The 16130-nt window shown below is 45.6% G+C and overlaps 1 protein-coding gene across 2 annotated transcripts in view; it reads right to left on the bottom strand.

The window, feature by feature from the left end:
• Positions 1–16130, bottom strand: part of MED27 (mediator complex subunit 27) — a 193353-nt gene that overhangs the window by 66055 nt on the left and 111168 nt on the right. The window lies entirely within an intron of this gene.

Raw genomic sequence — 16130 nt, 5'->3', positions numbered from 1 at the left:
TTTTAGTGCTTTCTTCTGGTACTTACTGCCATATTTCTATATGATATGTTTTTAATGCCAGTTCTTGCTTTTTCATTTTATTTTTTTGTTTTCACTTAAATTCTAGTTAGTTCACATACAGTGTGATACCACTGGCAGGTGTACAACACTGTGATTCCACAATTCTGGACACCCCCCGCCGCTCCTCACAAGAGCAATGCTGAATCCCCACCACCTATTTCACCTCCCCTCTGGTGACCGGCATGCAGTGTGTTCCCTATAGTTAACAAGTTTGTTTTTCGGTTTGTCTCCCCCTTCCCCTCCCCCTTTGCTCATTTGTTTTATTTCTTGAATTCCACAGATAAGTGAAATCATACGATATTTGTCTCTCTCTGGCTTCTCTCACTTGGCATAGTACTCTCGAGCTCCAGCCATGTCGTTGCAAATGGCAAGATTTCGTTCTCCTTTACAGCTGAGTAATATTCCTGTGTGTGTGTGTGTGTGTGTGTATTTCCCTTTATCCATTCTTCCTCTATCCCTCAACGGATGGACACTCGGGCTGCTTCCATAATTTGGCTATTGTAAATAATGCTGCTATAAACACCCTGGTGTGTGTATCCCTTTGAGTTAGCATTTTTATATTCTTTGGGTAAATATCTAGAAGTGAGATTGCTGGATGGTAGGGTGCTCTATTTTTAACTTTTTGAGGAACCTCCGTACTCTTTTCCAGAGTGGCTGCACCAGCTTGCATTCCCACCAACAGTGCTAGAGGGTTCCCCTTTCTCTGCACCCTTGCTGACACCTGTCATTTCTCGTGTTGTTGATTTTGGTCCTTCTGACAGGCGTGAGGGGTATCTTATGTGGTTTTGATTTGTACTTCCCTGATGATCAGTGATATTGAGCATCTTTTTATATGTCTGTTGGCCATCTGGATGTCTTCTTTGGAAAAATGTCTATTCATGTCTTCTGCCCACTTTTTAAATTGGATTATTCTTTTTCTGGGTGTTGAGTTTTATAAGTTCTTTATGTATTTTGGTTACTCACCCTTTATCTGATATGTCACTTACAAATACCTTCTCCCATTCCATAGGTTGCCCTTTAGTTTTATTGGCTGGTTCTTTTGACTGTACAGAACCTTTTTACTTTGATGTACTCCCAGCACTTTATTTTTGCTTTGGTCTCTCTTGTCTCAGGAGACCTATCTAGAAAAAAGTTGCTATGGCTGATGTCAGAGAAATTACTGCTTACGCTGTCTTCGAGGGCTTTTATGGTTTCAGGTCTCACATTTAGGTCTTTAATACATTCTGAATTTCCTTTTGTGTGGAGCGAAGGGGAATGGTCCAGTTTCATTCTCTTGCATGTTCTGTCCAGCTTCCCCAACACCATCTGTTGAAGAGACCGTCTTTTCCTTACTGCATCTTCTCTCCTGCTTTGTCAAAGACTCACTGCCCATTCTAACTGTGGGTTCATTTCTGAATTTCTATTCGTCTTATTGATCTTCCTGTCTATTTCTAAGCCAGTGCCATACTGCTCCAATTACTGTGGTTTTGTAATAGAACTTGAAGTCTGGAATTGGGACACTTCCAGCTCTGCTCTTCTTTTTGAAGACGGCTTTGGCTCTTCAGGGTCTTCTGTGGTTCCATGCACATGCTGGTATTATTTGTTCCAGTTCTGTGAACAACGCTGTTGGTATTTTGATAGGGACCACATTAAATGTGTAGATTGCCTTGGGTAGTACAGACATTTCTAATCCACGAACATGGAGTGTCTTTCTACTTCTTGGTGTCTTCAATATCTTTCATCAGTGTTTCCTAGCTTTCAGAGAACAGGCCTTCCCCTCTTTGGCTAGATTTATTCCTAGGTGTCTTACTGGTTTTGGTGCAACTGTAAATGGGATTGATTCCTTCATTTCTCTTTCTGCTGCTCCATTACTGGTATATTGAAATGGAACAGATTTCTGTATGTTGGTTTTATATCCTGTGACTTTACTGAATTCATATACCAGTTTGAGCAGTTTCTTGATGGAGTCTTTTGGGTTTCCCATATATAGTATCATGTCATCTGCAAATAGTCCAAGTTTTAGTGCTCCCTTGCTGGTCTGGGTGCCTTTTCTTTTTGCTGTCTTACTGCTGTGGCAAGGATGCTTTTTCATTTTAAGCATGACCTAGTAACTTTCTTCTACAGAGATCAGAATTTAGCTGTCACCATCTTGGCCGTTGGGCTCCACTACAGAGGCTCCTCCCTCTGCCCTTCTGGTCTAGGGACAGTAGGAGCCTCGCTGTCTCCTGTTTGGCTTCTCACTTGAGTTACCGACATAACTAATTCCCTGGATTGAATTCTCTTGGATTTAGATACCTGAATTCCTATCTTGCTGGTTGGACTCTAATTCAAGTTATATCATAATTTTTGCTTAAGTCAGTATTTGGTGTGTACATGCTAAAAATCTCTGCATATATATTATTTATTTATTTTTGAGAGAGAGAGACAGAGACAGAGAAAGAATTCTGAGCAGGCTCCATGGCCAGCATGAAGCCGAATGCAGGGCTTGAGTGCATGACCCTGAGATCATGACCCAAGCCGATGTCAAGAGCTGGACACTCGACAGACTGAGCTGCCCTGGTGCCCCAAATCCCTGCATGTATTTTAAGTAGCTGAGCCACACAGGGGCGCATGGGTACATACATTCATTTGTACAGCTTCCTGTTTTGCCTTGATTTTCACTAGGTTAGTTCTCTCTGAGCCTACTACAATGTTACCCGCGTTACCCCCGAACTCTCTGCCTGACTCTAAAACTTCTCTCGCTACGGTCAGACATATCAGGCAACCTGTCAGTTCTGTTTTTTTCCTGGACACGTTCCTCTGAAAGAGAATCTTCTCTTTTTCTGGCCCAAATGGAACTTTTAACTCTCAAGGTTTACTAATCACCGACACTAAGTACTTAGCACGGTGGCTGGCACATACTACGCTCGTACTGGGCCATCACGGGCCTGCTCTGCAGAAATGCCCTCTCTTAGCGGGATGAACTCTCCCCACCAGTGGAGGCTCACTGTGATGACGTCAACCCACAGCACCAACAGAGCAGGGTCTGGCTCACATCCTCTGAGAATAAAATCATACCAGCATCTGTGCTCACCACCCAATCACACTGGGGAGGTATAATACAATAGCTGAGATGCAAAACTATCTATTAAGAGCTTTGTATTGGATTTCGAACCCATTGGGCATGTTAAATTAAATTACATATCCATTAGATCAGGGACATATACAAGCTATGTTCTCTTGGGAGAAGAGGGAGATTAACTCTCCACTCACAGCATGACGATTTCAGCTCAAAACCGGGGGCTCACAAGAGATAAGAGACAACATAATGCCATTTGTTAAAAAGTGAGCACCAATGTGTCAGTTATAAAAGGCAGGGAGTAATTGTACTGAGGAACCTATCAGGTTTTCCTCAGAGAATGTCCTCCAGCTTCAGACCGGGAGCTGCAGAGAGGGAAACCCACAGGAGGCCCAGGGCTAAGTAACAAGGACAGCAAGCAGACCCGAGCAACAGTGTGTGTGTGGGGGGGTGCGGAAAGCCCCTTCCTCCTGGGAAAGGGAGTCGATGGGAGACTGAAACCTTTCGAGTGTGTGAGCGGCTTTTAGTAACTCAGTACCAAACGGCTCTCTCCTACCTCTAGAAAGGACCGTAGGATAAGGGCCAGGCCTTGAAAAGTGAACTAGCTCAGAAAGAATGAGCGGTATTTCTTAAAAGCAAGGCCCCATGCTGTTGATTTTTTTTTTAAAGATTTTATTTTTTAAAGTAATCTCTATACCCAATGTGGGTCTCAAACCTACAATGCCAAGATCAAGAGTCACATGCAACACCGACTGAGCCAGCCACAGGCCCCCACCAATTCCGTTTTTTTTTTTTTTTATAAAGATTTATTTATTTATTGTGTGTGAGAGAGAGAGATTGAGAGAGAGAGTGCGTGCGAGAGAGTGAGCGGGTGAGCACGTGCGCATGGGTGCGAACCAGGGGAGGAGCAGAGGAAGAGGGACACGCAGGCTCCATGCTTAGCACAGACCCCAATGCGGGGCTCAATCCCATGACCCTGAGATCATGACCTGAGCCGAAATCAAGAGTCAGATGCTTAACTGACTAGGCCAGCCAGGCTCCCCCTCCCATTCAGTTGATTTTTAAAATGGTGGAGGAAACAACCTTTCCTGTAAAGAACAGACCACGACACTGCATGTCACCTCGCGCAGTCCCCTTCTAGATTTGTAGATTCATGATACAACCTTGGCTTTAGGCGTAAATGCTATAAACAGGTAAAAAGAGGGAAGGAAGGAGGAAGCGAAATCATGCTGCGTCACTGCCTGATGTTTTTTGAAATGGTGGATGACACAAGGCAAACTTCATGTCAAGTCACTGGAAACACTCCTGCATTTACATACTTCTTTTCTAAATCTGTGTGTATGGTTGAAACCCAATTACTTCAGACTCAGCAGGAAGCAACAATCCACTGTCCTGTGTGATTGGAGGTCACTGCAAAGCATATGCTAATGAGGAGGGGGCGGGCAATGTCTTCGGAACCAATCCTCAATCAATAACCATCATAGCTGTGGACAGGAGCATGCAAATGAACGCGTGGGACTTCAGTACAAAGGTACCATCATAATCTGCGCTCCTCTGTCCCTTTCACCTTGAAGGTTTCAAAATGCTTTCTGGAAATCCTGGCTCTTTAGGAGGCTAGAGAAATAGGGGGGCAGTTAGGTTATGTGACGATTCCGGAAACCAAGCTCAGAGTGGGGATTTCCAGGACTCCATACCAACTACTTGACTTCGATCACTTGTTAGTGAGGGCCAGAGCTCTACATGAGCAGATAAGAAATGTCCCCTGCCTTTCTGGATTCCTTCATTTACGAGATCTCTAAACACAGGACAGCAGAGAGATCTGGGGCAGAACGTTTGGTTTCCTCTCCCATTGGTGATCTCAGATGAAGCTCCGAAAACTCAATCCAAAGGTTTTGTGAAGGAAAAATGAACCTCAAGGAAACTGTTTTTCATTCACACGCCTAACATAAAGGAGATGCAAATTTTCTTTTTACAGGTGACATTATGTATTTGCCAAAAAGAGAAAGAAAGTCAGCTGCGTTTTTAACTGAGGAAAACAATGTCTAAATCCTAGAAGCAAAAATCAAAACATTTCATTTTCAGATACACCCAACCTTTAAAACGCAAATCCACCACCAGTTACTTGACAGGAATAAGGAAAGCTAGGAACATCAGATGATAGAGAGCTGAAGAGAGAATGACACCTTCCTTTTGCTGCAGGGGTGTGGGGGTGGGGGGGCTGGCAGGGGAGGGGAGGGGAAGGGAGGGCAGGCTGGCAGGGGAGGTGGTCTCTGCCGTCCCACCTCCTTGCCAGCACTTCAGCACTTGTAGGGATGTTGCCTCCTGAGCCCGCGAGCTCGCCAGCGTCCGCACAGAGCTCGGCAATGTGTCGCGTCCCACTCTGAGCACAGGGCTGAGGACAGGTAGGAACAGCGTGCTCTCCTCCTACACGGCCACCATATGCTCCGCTCCGTTCTGTGGCAGGATTGAATTCCCTTGATTTTTACCTTTGGAATATAGGCAAACAAGCAGTAACACAGCAGCGGTGACTAGTTTACACTTGAGCAGACGCGGCGCGCGAAGACATTAATTTAGTGCCAAATTGAGCAGTGAGTCACAATTTGCACATATCTGTCAACCTGTTAACAGGGTAATAACTTGGAAAGATTGCTGTTCCTATTTACATTACCGAGGCCTTTCGAAACGGAGAGCTGCCTGATGCTCTCCTCCTAGAGCACTTGGTCGGTGAGCCGGCTTCTGGTCCAAGAACTGGGCTAGAAACACGAAGTCCTAGAAATCACAGGTTCAGATCAAGGTGTGATTCTGAACGTCAATATTTTCAGGCAGGAAGTTAACTTTAAGCGATTAGAGAATCCAATCTGCCTGCTCTCCCCAGTTCCAGTCAGACTCTCAACGGTTTCCGCTTCAATTTTTTCCAGTGCAATCCACCCCGGCTGTCTCGACTCGGTAAAGGCTTCCTTAGGACCAAGCTTCCATCTCAATCACTTCAACATCTTGGCAGCATCAGAAATGATGATGCCATTCTCAGATTTCTAACATTAATTTCTGAAGCCCTATGAGCCTTGTTCTTTCTGACTGTCTTCAAGTAGCGTGGCCTGCTCCTTTCAATGTCCTTATTCAGAGAACTGAAAAATACCAGGCACTCGGAGGTCCTCCCGTCAGAGGACCCATCACTCTACAAATGACTATGACATCTCCAACAGGTGGCTCCCCCACCACATCCCAGGAGGCCGTCCCTGAACCGCCACCCCAGCATCTCCACCCACGCACCCCACTGCAGCCTCGAGGAAGGACCCACAAACACTGCCTCCGAAACCTCCAGGCTTTCTGCAAACACATAAAGACTATCAGGTTTTCCAATTTCTTTTATCGGTGTCTCTTAATCTTCCCGGGTCATGGAATCCTCTGGAAAGGTACTGCAAACTAAAATGCACATCTGTACAGCATTTTACATGCTATATTTTACATGAACTGGAGTTCATGGGCCCCCTGAAGTCCATTCCTGAACCCCAAGTTCAGAATAACTGTTCTCGGCCTGTTTAGGAATGGAGGTATCTGGTTTTTCTTCTCTGTTTCTGAATGGTGAGCTTTATTTTTCAACAAAGCCGCCTTCATTTGAGCAATAAGCTCGTTCTTGCTGCAGCCCAGAAGTGAACACACTGAAGCAATCGGGGTACAATGACTCAAACAGTTCTTGTGACCCTAAAATCATGTTTCCACGATGGGTGTCCAAGGTTAGTTTTTGTTTGTTTGCTTGTGTTTGAACACCTGCCTCTTACTGTCACTCAGCCCTTCCAACAAAGTCAAGGACCTGCTTCTGTGACCTTAGAGACCATCCTAGAGCGAGTATCCATTTCTGCCCTCCAAAGTCGCATCCCCATGCTTTCCAGAAGCTCCTTGCTAGTATCAAGAAAGAGGTCTCCACCTTCTGCATCACTGCGTAAGACATGGCTCGATGCTGAGCTTAGGTCTCGAGTCCTGAGTGGGCCGAGGAGGCTCCTACCACTCTCCAGCCTCAGCCGGCCTCCAGCTTCCACGAGCCCGAGCAGGCTTGCACTACCTTGCACGCGGTGCACGCTCCGCGTTCTCCGCTTGGAAGTCGTCCCACAACCACTTCTGCTCTCAGGCCCAGGTCAGTCCAGCCCACGCATCAAGTTTGGTTTCCAGCTTAAATGACACGTTCCCAGGGAGCCCCCCCGGACCTTCCCCTCAGCCCCAGCTGTCAGTGTCCCCGGACCTTCCCCTCAGCCCCCAGCTGTCAGTGTCCCCACCTCACTTCTAATTCTCTTTGTCGCTCCTGTCCCAGGTTCATGAAGCAATTTTTCTAGTGACTATTTGCTTAGTGTCTGTCTCCCTGAAAGGATTCTCTGCGGGCCGGCTGGCTGCTTTGCTCAATGCTGAATCCCAGCACCTCGCCGGGTACCCACTAGATGCTCCTTAAATATTGGCTGAATGAGTGGACAGGGCATTAAAAGCCAGCCATGGAAGCCCAGGCCAGGCAGGAAGGAAACCATTAAAATGCAGAGTTCTCTGCCACGGATGGAGATCGGAGGTGTGGACAGGGCACCACTTTCACCACCAAAAAACACTAACCAGAGCAACCGGAGAGCTCTAGGGACAAACCTCAAAGAGAGCAGGAGAGAGTCTTCAAAGTCTTACATCTTTACATGGAGCTACAAAATCCCCACATCTGTTGTAGTAGAAGCTCAATGCCTCTTAGAAGCAAGAGGCTTCTAAAGAAGTGCACTGTGTTATTGACAGGCCGGTTTCAAAATGTCGCTTTTAATGAACTAATTAATTCTGCAAAAACATTCGTACGAAGATGCATGCTACCAAACTGGGATCACGATACCAAAATGATGACAAAACAGAACGCAGAAGACATTTCTAAAGACACCAGTTCTGCAAAACATTAATTTTCTACTCCACACATTAAAATATATTGCAAACTATTTGTTATTAAAAGCCTTAAAATAATTTGCTGAACAGATGGCTTGGTTCTCTAAAGTCTGACCCCTCCTCAAAAGGAAAAGAAAAAAAAAACCCAACCAACAAATCTGGACTCCAGCCAGGGATCCCGTGTTGGTGAGACGTTTAGCAGCTCAAACCAGATTTAAATAGCATCTACCCCACACAGTGTGTACGACACATGCTGTTCATTTTCTCCACCCATATGAAATCTGAAAGCTAGGAGTGCATGTATTAATAAACCACCTTTTTGGGGAGAGGGTAATGCCCAGCAGCTATCTAAAAGAGAACCGTTGCACGCTCTGAAAACGATTCAAGATTTCCTCCACACCTGTCCAGAACGATGAGTCCAAGAGGGCTGCCAGTGGGTGGGAACAGAAGGGGGTTTAATTACTGCATGAGAACGAAGCTGCCTGAGACTCAACAATCGGTCTCAGTATATGCTGAAGGAAGAAGATGGGAAACCTATGGCCAACTTCTTGGATTTGTAAGATATTTGGATCGTGTCTGTGAAAGCCTTCTGGTTATTCTGTCGAGAAAATTAAACGTATTTTCTCGACTGTACGCGAAAAGGCAAGGCTAGATGTACCAGAGACAGGAATGAGAGCTTCTGCTCAGGCTTCTTCTCCATACTCTGCTGCGCCGCTTGGCCCTCCCTGCCCAGAGTACCAACTGTGCTCTCACTCTCGCCTAGAGAAACACTCAAAACTTCACAATCTCCTACAGAAACTCACCACCAGCAGAGAGGGCTGTCTAGATTAGGAAGAGCTGCTTCCTTGGAGTGACACGGTGGCCAGGTCAGAGAAGTGGAGGGAGATTTCCCTTGGGAACTTCCAACGATATGAATATGTTGCTGGAACAAATGCAGGGAACCACCCAACAAAAGCTAACCTGCTTTTCCTCAAGCTAAAATCCATGCACAAAGACCCATCACATACAGAAACACAGAAACAAACCTGCCTGCCTTCCTTCTTCCCAGGTAGGGGCCACGTGTGTACGAACTAGAACACATGGCAAATACCATCATAAAACCAGGATTCTTCTTCCACGTGATTTTAGCACGATTTAGAGAGGTCATACATTATTAAACAGTCTTATTAGATCTATTAATACAGATGTACTGAGTGCCCACGGTGCTCGACAAGCAATGACTGTGTTCGGGGAATGCTGTTAAATACTCAGGACAGAAACCGTGCAATGAGCTGCCCACAGAAGGCTTTCTGTGAGCACCGGATGGCTGGAGAGATGGCTCTAGCCCGTGCTTTCTGCTGGGGAGTCAGGATGAGCAGGAAAGCAGGCAGCGCTTTCCAGTTTTCACAGTACTTCTGTGCTCCTTACCTCATCTGTTCGCTCACCAACTCTGGGAAGTAAGAGAGACGCGTCCAAGACTCCCATTTGATAAATGACAGAAAAAAGAAGGTCAAGCGACTTGCCCAAGGGAGCGGCGCAGGGGAGAGGCAGAGCTGAGCCCCGATCCTATGTCTGATTCCTGTGCACCACTGTACTTTCATTAGGTCTGCAGGAAAAACAAATTTCATTTTTGTCACTCCCCAGACTTTTCATATAACAACAGAGAAATTTTAGGAGCACATTAACGAAATGAAAGCAATTTATGTCCCTTCTTCCCAGTCATTCAGGAAATACTCACTCGGTGCCTAAGTGAGCAGGGGAACAACACTGAGCAAGGTGGTCTCTATCCTCACGGGGCTGACGCCCCACTCGCAGACAAGCCATTTTCCTTCAAGGCCACAGGCTGAGCTCCAGAAAAACAGGATAACTAAGATAAATTTCCTTCCATTCTCCTATTGGGTTTTGACACGGCGACCCCCAATTAATGTGCAAAATGTCAGGTAGCAGGAAGGGGTGAAACACTTGTGCATTTTACATGAATGACTGAACACTGATTCCGGTATCTGTGGGCCCCAGTGTTTCCTAAAACATCTGGACAGTATATTAAGCTTAGGAAAGGATTATAATTTCACTCAACATCTACCTCCTCTACAAGCCCTTACATGTTACAGAGAAAGAGAACAAGCAAACAAACCCAAACAAGAAAAAACCCATATTGAGCTTTCCAGCAACACCAATTAGCAATAGTTACTAAATCAGTCATCTCTGGTCCGAGCTGGTGAGAGGACACTCGGAGCTCAGATGGGCAGTGGGGCATGTGTGAACAAATGACGCCGTGAGAAAGCACCCCCGGGCCTCTGACTTTCAACCAGGGAGCTGGACGAGGCATGCTGGAAAGCTATACCCCTTCCCAACTTCCCACGGCTTTCCTTCCCAGCCCCGGGTATAGCCGAGGCCTGGTTTGCCAGGGGTAGACTGGCCTGTTCACACTGGGCACTTCTTGGCAATGCTTTCATGGGTGACTGTATTCCACTAGTTCAGAATTTGCTGCACACGCACAGGACAAGATTGGGATCCTATCTGACTTTTAGTGTACCTGAGAACATATGTGGTAGGTTTCAGGAAGAGAAATGTCAAAGGTAATGCAAATAATCGCTGAACACCTAACTTGTTCCAACCACAACAACACATTAAGCAAATGCAGAAATGGCCAGAAACAGCCAACACATTTCAGGAAGACACAAAAGTAACCCTCCAAACCCAATCCTGGGACAAATTTGTTTGTACAAGTTTTACTTTCATTCCTCAGGCCATCGCTGCTTGAGGAGCGAGTCAGAGGCCCACTCGTCTCCAGTCCCTGCCAATGATTTTGCACTTAATACACGTTTCGTAAGCGTTCCGTGGACAGGGCCGGGTTAAGCAGAGTGGAGCAAGGCTAAATAAAAAACAAAGTCAGCAGAACCGTGTTCTGTAATGGCTCCTTTAATAAAAAGTAAAAAATTCGAAACCAGATTCAACATCATTCGTTTAACAGGGATTTCCTAGATGCTGTAACCGTGGCTGCGGGCAGTTCGGAAGTGCACGGCATTCAGACAGCATAAAGCGATCACAAGGACAGGAGCGTCCCCGAGAAATGGGGGCCCCAGGCTCGTCTTCTGTCCCTGTCCTCCACCTCTTTCTTCGCAAAGGGACCAGCACCCCTGAGCTGCAGGCAGGGCCACTTCCTCTTGGACCACTGTAAGCACTAGTTTGCTCTGCTAAGGCCACTGCCGAATTCACACTGGCCTCGGATTACAGTCCCCACAGTGGGACGTGTACATTCACAAAGCAGTGCATGAGGTGCTGTAACGTGGCGCAGATGGACAAGCGTTTTCATCTGAATGTATATGTACACAGAAAAATACATACTAGCAAATAAAACCTGTGACTCCATTTCCAGGATGCGGCTACCTTTTAATGATGAGGTTATTTAAAGGAAGATATTATGCAAATAACAGAAGAGCCGACCAAGGTTATGGCAAAAATCCTAAAGGTGGCTTCTAGATGACTGAGTAGAGAAACCCCTTCTAGTAAGGCAGGTAATTAAACAGCCTCGGTCAAGGAAGATTTTGCTTGTCTTTGTAAACTGTTTTTTTCCATTCTAAATATATCTTCACCTTTGTATCTTAAAGGAAAGGAAAAAAAAAAGATCTTCAGGCATCCATCTAGAGCTACTGAAGAGAGAGAAATGGATAAGCAAACCAGGAGGGGCCAGGGTGTTTTGGTCAGCTATCCCGTGGAGCAGGGGCTGGGGACGATCCATCCCCTGGGAGCTGGCTACCCTGGAACGTGTGTCTGGGAATGTGCAGTTTGGGCATGGGAAGTGAGTCTCCGTAACAGAAAGTCAGATGGCTTTCACACAGGCAGCAGCATGGATGGCCACTGGCCCCAAAATACCTTTTGTCATCTAAAAGGAGTAAAAAATTGTGCCATGACACATCTCTCCCAGTGCCGCCAGAGCTAGGGTTCTACCTGAAACAGGTGGTGATGCCCGCCGGCCCTGAAAAGAACTCTCAGAGGGCGCCCTCTACAGGTGTATACTGGCCTCACCAAACTACAAACAACACTTCTCTTTACTTCCCTGAACTGAGAAATCCCGTGGCTGTCCTTTCAAATCCCGTACAAACTCTTACACGTTGCAAATCAGAGGAGAAATAAAGTTAATCAGTTTGACCTCCTGCTCACCCACGCCATCACCACTCCTCCGAGCTCTACCCACGAGTTCAGTCCCTGCGGCCCTCAATTCCAAGGAAACTTTCCTCTGCCCAGGGAGAGGGGAAAACTTCAGGGGAATAAAGCCCATCATTTATAAATAAGGAAGGTCATAAGAATGATTTAAAAGACAAAGAAAAGAATAATGGCTTAGAAGGGCCACTACATCCAGAAGACACAACAAATCCTAAATGCTCCTAAACGGAGACGACAACAGGCCTTTCTTAGTATTATTAAAAGAAGCAGATGGGAAATCAGTAAGACAGAACATCTGAACAATGTGTTCAACTAACTTGACCTGAGTGACATATATATCCTACATCCATCCCCAAACAGTAGAATATACACACTTCTCAAGTGCAAAGAGAATATTCCCTCACACAGACCACAACCTGGGTCTTAAAACAAGTCTAAAAATCATGCAGAATATGCTGTTCTCTGACCAAAAACAAGTCTAAAAATCAGCAGAATATGCTGTTCTCTAACCACAGCTGAAGTTATAAATCAATAACAAAAATATATCGGAATTGGGGCACCTGGGTGGCTCAGCTGGTTAAGCATCTGCCTTCGGCTCAGGTCATGATCCCAGGGTCCTGGGGTTGAGAGCCCCACATTTGGCTCCCTGCTGAGCAGGGAGTCTGCTTCTCCCTCTCCCTCTGCCTGCTGTTCCCCCTGCTTGTTCTCTCTCTCTGTCCAATAAATAAAATATTTAAAAGAAAAAAATACATATATGTTTAAAGCCTCCCAGATATTTAGAAATTAAACAACCTACTTCCTAATAACTCGTGAGACAATGACTCACAAAGAAAATTAGAAAATATCTTGAACTGAATAATAAAAGATATATGAATATGTGTAGAATGCAGCCAAAGCCATGCTTGGATATGAATATGTGTAGAATGCAGCCAAAGCCATGCTTGGAGGGAAGTTTATAGTTCAAGAGAGCTTACGTAAACAACAAAAAATGAGTGAAAGATCAAAGATCTACACTTGCATTTTAAGACATTAGAAAAAGAAAAGCAAATTAAACCCAAAGTAAGGAGACGGAAGGCAATAATGTATGTAAATAAATGAAACAGAAAACGGACAAAAAGTAGAGAAACATCACTGAGATCAAAAGCAGATAATCTGAAAGAAACTAAGTCAAACTGAGAAGTCTCTGGCTAGACTGATCAAGGAAGAAAAAGGAGCAAAGACAAAATTTACCAATATCAGGACTGAATGAGGAGATACCACTCAGACTCCAGAGATATCAGAAAGGTAGTAAGGAGTATTATGAGCGATGTTACGCCAATATACTCAGTGGCTCTGATGACACAGATAGCCCCTGAGACATAAATCAGACAAGTGATTAAGAAGAAATAAAAACTTAAGGAGCTCTGATATCTACTCCTTAAAAATTGAAGTGGTTAACAAAAACTTTCTCAAGAGAGAGCTCCAGGCCCACATGGGTTCACTGGTTAACTGTATCAAAAATTTAGGGAAGCAGTAACATGAACTGTACAGAAACGTTCAGAAACAAGAGGAGGGAACGTTTCTCAATTCATTTAATGGGGCCAGTACCCTCCCTGAAACTGAAATGAGAAAAAGCCACTACAATAATATATTCCTCTTAAACAAAGACACAACGTTCCTTAACAAAAGCCGGGTCTCCTCCTCACTTCTGCCTTCTCTTTGGAGCCTGGGCCCGATCTTTCTGGTTGGGGAAGATAGACAGGAATCCGACCTGAGGAGCTGCGGGCCCCCAAGTGCCAAGCACGCTCCCCAGCGGTTGATTTTCAGCAGGGCGACCTCATACAGCGAAGCCCTCTGGCCTCTGTATTTGCCCATCTGGATTATTAAGCATTTCACATGCATTTGAATATAGAAATTATTTGGGGTATATTTAGATCTGTATATCACTATCAAAAATAAGATATTTCGCTCAAAATAATTTTTTTTTAAAAGATCTTATTTGTCAGAGAAAGATACAGAGAGAACGCGAGTGCACAGGCAGGGGAAGCAGCAGGTAGAGGGAGAAGCAGGCTCCCCGCTGAGCAAGGAGCCCAATGTGGGACTCGACCCCAGGACCCTGGGATCATGACCCGAGCCGAAGGCAAACACTCAACTGACTGAGCCACCCAGGCGTCCCTCAAAATAATTTTTGGATAGAAAATATTTTCTTTTCTTATTGAGAGGGAACAAAGAGTAAGTGAGGAAGGCAGGAGTGCAGTTCAGATCAGGTGATCCGGAGCCCCACTGGGTGGGTTCAAGTCCCACTTGAGGCTCCACTAAGTGAGGCAAATTACTGGGCTTCAACCCTCCCGAGATGAGGATAAAAATAGTATCTTTCAGGGGGTGGTTGTGAGAACCGCAGGACATAAAGCACAGGAAGAATCAGTGCATCTCCTAGCATCTCTCACACACGGTTAACACTAGGTTCGATGATGATGGTAAGTGGACACATCAAACCCTCACCTAGAATCCATGTAGCGGGGTCCTTTCGCCAATGTGTCCCCCATCGCTCCTCCATTACCCCATGGTGTGTGGGGTGGGGGGTATGGGAAAGCCCGGCTCTACCCCTCTCTCCTGCTCACTTGGGGGCTCACTTCTGTCTTCAGAAGAGGAAGGTCTCTGATGGTCCCTCCAGTTCTAGTCAGGTCGGTATACATTTCCTCAGAGCGCGCTATGTGCACAAAGAAACAATTACACAGCTTCAAAGACTCTCCATCTTTGAATGGTACATCCGGTAATCATGCTAGAAAACTCAGTCCATCAGAATACCCTATTCCTTAGCCTTTGCAAATAACTGGAACATGCTGTCTTCATCACTGTCTGGGGCGGGGGGTGGCCACTGCTAGATACTTCTGAAGAAATCTGTGACCAGAAAAGACCACTGTAGTTAACTCTTAGCACTAAAAGACGAGTGTCTTAACGAGAGCCCAGGAAACAAGAATTTTGTAATCAAGGAAATTTACAGGAAGGCCCCCCCCCCCACTGCGGTTCACAGGTGAACGCTGACTGTGGCTGTGCAGGCTGCTCTAATGTGGCCAAGGAGGATGTTCAGAGAACTTGTGTGATTAAAGGGTACATGTCTGATATGCCTTTCGCTTGAGGACCTCAGCATAAAATAGATAAAAACAATTATTTATTTAAACGTTAACTGCTTTAGAAATACAAGGAGCATATGCACCCAGGTCCTTAAGTGCCTATATTTCCAACACCCACTCTTTAAACAGATCTGCCACGAGAATAGACGCAGACATAACTCAGTTTGATCTGTGTCATATCAATCACTCCACTTAATTCTCCAAATATCACCGTATGCATCTACTCATGAAGGTGTAACTCGAGCTCTGACCTGGGAAGAAGTGGACGGGCGCGCACGTGTGTGTGTGTGCCCATGCACGCGCGTGCAAACACACGCACATGCAATATTCCAGTGGGCAGAGCAGATTATTCAAGAGTTCAGGACACAGCTCATTAACGATAAAACACTGTCAGTTTCTCTTGCTCAGATCCCACAGTTGTCTTCGACAGGGAGGACCGCAGTGAATCACCCTGTGAATGAGTCAACACCACTACGGTGTTAACGTCAACTGCTTGGAACAATGTTAATATGGAGGATTATGTGCAAAAAGGACACATAATCATTCCATTCGGGTGGAAACAGGTGCCGCACCAATGTGAATAGTAAAGGGATGACGAGTCGGAGGGTGTGCACAGAAGATGAACCAACCAGTAATACGTTCTGGAAACAAGGAGGACAGAGATGTAACAACAAGGGAAGAGAGTGTGTCTTTAGCCGAGATGAGACAGATGACATAGTTACTCCTAAAACATGCAAATGAAAGTTGCCGAGGGAAGACAGATCAATTATTCTTGGTCGATGAGAATAAGAGGAGAGAGAGTTCTGGCAGGGAACACGGAGGTTCAATATTAGGCAAAAGTTTACAAGAGGAAGGACTGCCAGCAGAGTGGAGAG

This window comes from Mustela lutreola, chromosome 12, assembly GCF_030435805.1.
Source record: "Mustela lutreola isolate mMusLut2 chromosome 12, mMusLut2.pri, whole genome shotgun sequence".
Classification (NCBI taxonomy): Eukaryota; Metazoa; Chordata; class Mammalia; order Carnivora; family Mustelidae; genus Mustela; species Mustela lutreola.
The sequence above is the reverse complement of the archived record's forward strand: the minus strand, read 5'-3'. Positions and strand labels throughout refer to the sequence as shown.